Consider the following 8,096-nt stretch of genomic DNA (forward strand, 5'->3'; position numbering starts at 1 on the left):
ATCAACTTGTAAACTCATGGTGCGCATTATAAATGGGTACATGGATGGAGACAGAAATATATATGTATTACATATATATATAAACCGATTTTTTTTCATTGACACGGCCACGTTGTGTTGAAGAAACGTATGCGGCGACCCGTTGCCGACCATTACGGTACGTGACGTCACCATTTTGTTTCGGTAATACTTCACTCTAATCGGCCGAATGATTTCGTCTGTGTTAAATTCTGCTTTTTTCACTCTTCATTAAGCACAGAATTTAGTTTCTTGAACTCATTTGAGTCGACGTTTATTGCAGCTCCGCAATTCGGACCATAACAAATGTAACTTCCTGTGTCCGTCAACTATATCGGTCCCTCGTGAAACTCAAACCCAAATTACAATAGTTCCTTTGGTGACTGTCGTGTTGACAGTGATGAGCACTCACGGATTTCCGACTTACGTTCTGACTTTCATTTTACCGTATCAATCCATGGAAGAAACATTTATTCATCATGAGGAAACGAGCAAGTTATACACCAGCCTTTAAAAGAAAAGTCACATCCGTTTTGTTTTCTCCTAGATTCTGGTAAGTTGGAGAAATTGTCAAATCATATTATTACCGTAAATATTGTCAGTTTACGGTAATGTTTTGAACTACCAATGTGCTATGCTTGTGCTGTGTTTCACCAGTCAGTAAAATGACATCTCTGTATCTGTACACGAGCTCTGTTTTCTTGTATTCTTCTATTTATTGGTGCTAAAATTAGGGTGCGCGTTATAAACGGGTACAATAATTTTCCCTAGATTTTACAAGTAAATTTGGGGTGCGCATCATACGCGGGTGCGCCTTATATTCGGGAAATTACGGTAGTTTTTAGCCCTTCAATTAAATGTAGCAGTTTAGTTTATATTGACAACAGTAAGTTTCCAGTTGTTTCCAGTTAAGTTAGTAGTCAGTAATATTTTTTAAAACTCAGGTTAGTACTGCCCAGGGGCAGAATTTAGGGGGGTTTTATGTGACCGCACCCAGGCCTCGAAGGGGCCCAGTTTGCGGGCTTAAAGTGGGCGAGGGCAAGGTCAAACAGAAAAGTAAGATGGGGCACCGAGCTGTGATATAGTGTTTAAAGTGCCTACGACAGGATAAAAAAAGTGTTAAATAGCATTATTATGTGAATTAGAATCATATTTTGAGACGATTCCACTATATACAACAATTTGGCAAAGCGCAGATAACGAGAAATTTGTCTTTCAATCTTTTCAATCACACAAAGCTACCCAGGATCATATCACACGGCGGCGGCGAGCAATTTACAGCTCGTCGGACTCGCTCCCCTGCTGCAGGCAGGAGAGCTCGTTTGCTGGGGAAGCAGCTGGACAAACCGGCCGACGTCGGAGGGGCACATAGCTGCCACATGGTCAACACGAATATAATGCTCTACTACACGGCGAAGACTTAAACAGTGAGAAAGCAGCATGCAGTTGTTGTGCAGCAACATGGCACGATGTGTCTAAGGAGAACTTTTCTACATGTCCGTCCATAATTAAACGTAAGTAAGTAGGTAAGTAAATAGTCTTTTATTTTAAAAAGTTTGCAGTGTTTACTTTGTAATCTCTGTATTCGTGGCCATTTTTAACGCAAAGGTACAATTTCTGATAGTGTTGAAAATTTAACAGAACACCGGGCACACAAGAGGGCAATAAGCCGAGTATAGACCCCAATCACCAACGTCACACAATCACGTGCTCGCTGTATTGTGCCGCCATATTGTCCGTCATTGTGTGTCATATTGTCAATGATCGTAGTTTGTAAAGGTGGATTCACTTGCAAATTATAGAAGCCCCGGTGCTTTTAGCCGCTGTAAACTCATTGGATGAGTTGCATAAAAGCCGTTATTTGGAAAAGCTTTGGTCGTTCCAGTCGCCAGGTCCATATTTGATGCCCAAACCGATGTTCCCTCCCGTCCGGTCCCATCCCGTGCGTCAGAGCTCGTCCTGAGACCACAAAATTTCCCATCATACTCCAGTTTATGTCAAGATGAGGAGTCGGGTACCCAAAATCGGCACCGGCCCGAATATGAACCGACATTTGGTCTGCTGAGCGTCACCGTTGTCATGATTGTAAAATGAAATTTGATCGACAACGGGCCGGTGTGTGCCGAAAAATAGCTGGCCCGCGTGTAATGTTCCCCCTGCCGGGAGCGCTTATTTGTAATGCTTTATTGACGTGCGCATTACAGTAATGGATTTACAACTGTAAGATCAGTTTTAGATAATTAAATTACACAAAATTTTAGTAATGTATTTTAGTAACAAATCGTGGACTGGACCACATAACCATCTTTGAACAGAAATGTATTAGTCTACAGCAGACATATCCAAAGTGCGGCCCGGGGGCCAAATGCGGCCCTTGGTCAAATTTTATCCGGCCCCCAGCCTCTGTCATAAGACCAATAATGTCTGGCCCGCACACAGACTTAATAAATTGGTCAGCAGTACTGCTACCAGTATATGAAGTAGCTTACACATTAAATGCTGCTCCTCATTTACCCACTAAAAGGCAGCAGCACTTTAAGCAACGTTACCCCCTGTGACGCTTGACTTCCAATTTTCTAAAATGGCAACAATCAACCAAAAAAAAAAGTTGACTGCTACGGCCGACGCTTCAAGGATAGGTGGAAATTGGAATATTTCTTCACTAAAATACACAACAACTGTGTCTGCCTCATTTGCAAAGAGACAGTCGCTGTTTTTAAAGAGTTCAATGTGAGGCAATATCACCAAACTTGAACTTGACATGTACGACAAGATTACAGGGAAGATACGAAGCGAGAAACTGAAGCAACTTGAAGGTAGTTTAATTTCACAGCAGCAATTTCCTGAGAGTCGAACGCCACAAGGGCTAGTTGCGAGATTCTTGAAATTATTCAATAAAAATAATAATAATAAAGCAAATGTGAGACACAGATTGGCTTGCTAAAATTTGCTTAAATATATTGTTCTACGTAAAGGACGTCAGCCAAGGTCGGCCCCCCACATTCTTACCACACCAAATCTGGCCCCCTTTGCAAAAAGTTTGGACACCCCTGGTCTACAGGTTTTCACGACCATATCCCAATGACAATCACACAGGTATGACATTTATTAGTTCAAGCAAAGTAAAATAATACATATTCATGGTACAAGAAAGTCGTTTCCGTGTGGGCGCTCCCGTCAGGGGGGACATTTCACGCAGGGCGGCTATTTTTCGGCACAACACTTGTTGTCGCGCTCACCTTCTTGCTGCGCGACCGTGGCGACGAGCTTCATAGTCTCCGTCTGATGATGTCTACAATCGTGTTGGCATCATATTGATGTTTTCGCCGCTGTCTAAAGGCTGTCGACACAAACGCATCATGGACAAACCGTGCTGCTTTCGAGATTTGCCCTTTTAACAATGGGCACACAGCCACTACTAAAATGACCTTTTATCTTCTCTGTTACTGCAACCAACCGCCACATATCTCGTCACCATTTTGATTAATCAATGTTAACGATTGTCAGGAAGGTTTTTGGGATCGTTTACTAGGCGGTGATTCCTTAGACAAGCAGAAAAACACGCAGTAATAGGAGGAATGTAAATAGCGGTAATATGTAAACACGATGAGCTGACGGACAATATGGCGGCACCAGTCAGGGGGGCGGAGTTGTGATGTCACGTGATTGGGGTCTATAGCTCTCTCCCGGGAGGCACGCAAAGGTCCGAGGGGGGTGTGCGACAAGCCGCCGGTCGTCGGTCGAGTGGCATTCTCGGTGGACAATCAGGTACAAAATGCAAGCCACCTCGATATTAAAACGTGTGCCATTATCCCAGTATTTGACATAATACAAAATATGATATTTACTCACTTCCTCGTAAGTCCAATGATCCCACAGTAGTAGGGCTTGTTTTGGCCAGTATCCGCGGTGAATCGGAACCTTTTGAAACCCAAAAAGGCTTACACGCCTCTCCATGGTGCAGCAACAATTTTCTGTACCACATTTGGCTGTCGTGATACGAAAAAGAAATAAACTAATCCAAGAAATCAGCTGAATCCGCAGTCCATCTGCATGCTATAAAGCAACAATGTATTGTGAGATGCAGACCCGGCTGACGTCACATTTGAATTTGTCCTCTAAACAGGAAGTTATTCATTTTCATGGTGCGGGATTCAAAAAATTGAAAAAAATAAAACGATCGCTTTCACACACATCCAAACGGTCCATTTCATTCGGGAGCATAAAATACCGCGTGAAATATGTAATAAACATGCTTTTTGTTGTCATATGCACTTTAAGTGTCAAAATATATCACCCAGCAGTTTACCCGCTTGTCTGGAGGGGTCCGCAAAATAATTCCACTCGCACCCAACTCACGCACCCCCACACACGCACACCCACTGGACGATAGTCTTGAGGAGACTGCGATAGTGTGACCCGCGAATAATTTTCCACTGGCACCCCAACCCCGTTCGGGAGTCCCGTTTATGCTCATTGCACCCGGACCCTGTTCACGTTTGTTCCGCCACTGGTACTGCCCTTTGTCAACTAGTCTGTGAATAACTTTTTGGGACAATTACAGCCTAAATTCTCTGGGGTATTGATTCATACAACTTGTGGATTGTTACCAAAGGAATTTTAAGCCATTCTTCAGTTAGAATACCCTCTAACTCTTTTAGAGACGGTGGCGGTGGAAATCGACGTCTTAATTGAATCTCTAAAACTGACGATAATTGTTAAAAAATGTTAACGTTGGGGGATTGTGCCGGCCATACAAGATGCTCAACTTCATTAGAATGTTCTCAATGCCATTGTTTAACAATTACAGTATGTTCAATGATTATGATGCCAATATGCTAGATGTTTCCATTTTGTGTCGAACCCCTGTAAATGTGTAGTCAAAACAGTAATAAATGGTGTCTGAATGCTCTCTTTTTTGGAAATAGGGTGAGAAGACTGGTTATGGGAGGGCATTACAGTAGAGCTGCTGCCCTTCTTCACTGATGGGAGGTTGCTCAAGAAACTAGTTTGATTGCCTCCTGAATGCCTCCTTGGTGGTTCAGAGCTAATCTGGGGAAACACGGAAGAGACTACATGTCTAACCACTTCTTTGGAAATGATTTAGTAGATTAATTACAGTGGTATAAAAAAGTATCTGAACTTTTTGGAATTTCTGCCCTGCCCACTATAAAACACACACCAGGTAAGAATTGTCTTGATGAGAAGCATTTTCTGATGTGCATCATGACTCGGTCAAAAGAGCTGTCTGAAGACCTGCAATCAAGGATTGTTGATTTGTAAAAAGCTGGGAAAGGATACAAAACCCATCTCTAAAAGTTCGGATTTTCATCAATCGACAGTCTTAGAAGTTGTCTACAAATAAAGAGAGTTTGGCACTGTTGCTTCTCTCCCAGGTGTGGCCATCCATCAAAGATGACGCCAAGAGTTCAGTACAGAATACTCAGAGAGGTAAAAAAGAACCCTAGAGTGTCTGCTAAATGTGGTGGTCCTTGCCCACACTCCCCTCTGCTGGCTTTTATTGGTATAACACTTCCTGTTTTTGATGTCTGGAATCACTCCAATCTTGGCTCACCTGGGAGCGCACCTGAAGCTCATCATCAATCAACACTGCTCATAAGGATCGGCCTGGACAGCAAGCAGGTGCCAGATGATTCTGCCAGTCACCATTGGTACATCGGCCAACTAAGCTTGTAGTTTGTGACTCTTGTCTTTGAACTTTTAACTTATTCTGTTTTTTGCCATCAGGACACCCACCCATCAAAGCCCTCACAGCCACAGCCATTGATCACTCAACCCACCAGCCGCTCAGCACTTTGTCCTTGTACAATAAATACCACTTCACACTTCATCTGTTTCCGGCTCGCATTTTGGTCCAAATCAACTTTTTTTGTGCGTGTTCAATGTATTTATTCAGATTTTACACTGAAAAAAAGATACATATCAATAAGACATGTTTTTTCACTTTTTTCCACCAAAGTATCATTTATAAATGGTTTTCAAGCAATTCAAAATGTAAGAATTATGATAGGTTTTAAACATGTAACTGCCCCACCGAATTATTTTTAAACAAGAATAAAGTAGTAAGAAAATGCTTGGCTTTATTAAATGCTTCATAGTGAGTCTACTCAAACCCTCTCAGGCTTTGTTAAACGGTGATTGACTCATGTGCAAAGTTTTTCTTTTTATTCTATTCAATTATTATATCTTTTATTTTCTTATTTGATTGAATAATAAAGACACAAATGTCCTAGCCAAAATGTGGCCCAAACACAAAACAACATTACTTCAACGGAAAAATTTGTTTCAATCAAGAAAAATAGTTTTCAAATGCTTTTTTTGTCTCAAATTTATTTTTGCAATCAAAAACAATTTTTTTATTGAAGTGACTTTTTGGGGATTAAAAGTATATACTGTATTTTGATTGAAGCAACTTTGTTTTTGATAGAAGTAACTTTGTTTTTTGATTGAATAATAAAAACACAAATCTACCTCCATCGTTATTGAGAGAGAAAGAAATTAAGAAAGCTTTAAAACTAAAAGCCACCGGGGAGTCTGTTTTTTTTGTTTTTTTAAATATTTATATTTCATTACATAGACATGCCTCGTAGTGAAGGGAGATTGAGGGATAAAAAAAGGAGTTAGATGAGGCTGCTAAAGGCAGTGGATACCTCATCAGCTGGGTGAATAGCAGACCTGGTAAGAACAAGTTTGCAAGGATAGTCGGGTATTAAATACAATTATAAACACAATTACAATGTTATTTTTCTATAAGATTTTATGTCATTGCTTTATTAATCATTAGGTGCTAGAGTTGTTAAGTATGGATAATAATGAAATAATAGTTTTAAGAAAACTGTGCTGTTGGTGGCTCAGTGACCATCTGATGTGGTTTGTTCTCAGATGAACAAGTTGAGGAAGGAAGTTGTGATGCAGAGGTTGAAGGAAGAAAATAGGCAGACTGACCGAGTCACAGCCAGAAAGTGTTGATGACAGTTTTGATTTCTATTCACTGTTGCCCCCTCCCAATTAAAGTATGTCACAGTCGCAGCCAATTATTATCTAAAGCTGGTTAAAATTGAAGTTATGTTGTTTTAAGGTGTATTAACCCTTTAAGGTCTGGGCCTATTTTGTCTTATTTTGCATGCCTTTGAAGTTGCCTTTATATTTCAAAGAAAGAATTGTTTACGATGGCCTGGTTTGGTCCCTTTTTTTGTGACACCTTGAACTTCATGTCCAAACTGTTGTTTCCTTCACTGACCAATTATAAATCATCATTTTGGGCCCAAAAAGACCAAAAATTCCAAAATCGTTTTGTCAAAATTTTTAATATTGATGTCCAATTGACAACCAAACATGCGTAACGAACCGTTTTGAAACTTTGTAATATTTATTCAACATGTTAGGATGAACATTCAACCAAAAAAACTTAGAATAAATAGACTTATATTTGACAATTCAACATAAACAACAGGTATAGCCATAGGCGTTTTTTGCCTTTATACATGCTCTAGTCAAAACAGGTTATATACAGCAGACCAAACAGTGAAGAACAGTGAAAAAATATACCATCTAACACAAAAAGTGTTTAGAGGCCATCTCTATATGAGTTTAGGTATTGCGGCCCATCACCTGATGAAAACTATGTACACACAATCAAGCTTCTTGAACACACATTTATATACACAAATTGAGAAGACTGATTGTGGGGAAAAAATATATATATAACATTGGGAAAAAAAAGTATTTTCAAAAATATTTACAATAAATAAGTTAAAATTTTTTCAGGCATGCCACTCCGAAAAGCAGTTTCGTCCTGGAATTAGACACAGGGCTACATCACACAGCCCCCACTTCCATGGGGTGTCGGTCCTCTTTCCACCCTTCCATTTCATTTCACTTTACTTTCATTGTCACTATAAATGTACATGAAAAAAAAGTCAGTATTTATGAAAATAATAAAGTATAAAATAAAAATATATACAGAAATAAATAATAATGGAAATCTATATGTATGACAATAGAAAGAATACCATAGCTGAATATGTGCTACATCCCTAATCTTCATATAGAAGGAA

The 8,096-nt window shown here is 40.0% G+C and overlaps 1 long non-coding RNA gene across 1 annotated transcript; it reads left to right on the plus strand.

The window, feature by feature from the left end:
- Positions 1-306: 306 nt before the first annotated feature.
- Positions 307-5,909, plus strand: LOC130914949 (uncharacterized). The gene is made up of 3 exons (XR_009063026.1): positions 307-571; positions 1,257-5,690; positions 5,767-5,909. It is a non-coding gene; the product is annotated as an uncharacterized LOC130914949 (long non-coding RNA).
- The last annotated feature ends 2,187 nt before the right edge of the window (positions 5,910-8,096 follow it).

This window comes from Corythoichthys intestinalis, chromosome 4, assembly GCF_030265065.1.
Source record: "Corythoichthys intestinalis isolate RoL2023-P3 chromosome 4, ASM3026506v1, whole genome shotgun sequence".
NCBI lineage: Eukaryota > Metazoa > Chordata > Actinopteri > Syngnathiformes > Syngnathidae > Corythoichthys > Corythoichthys intestinalis.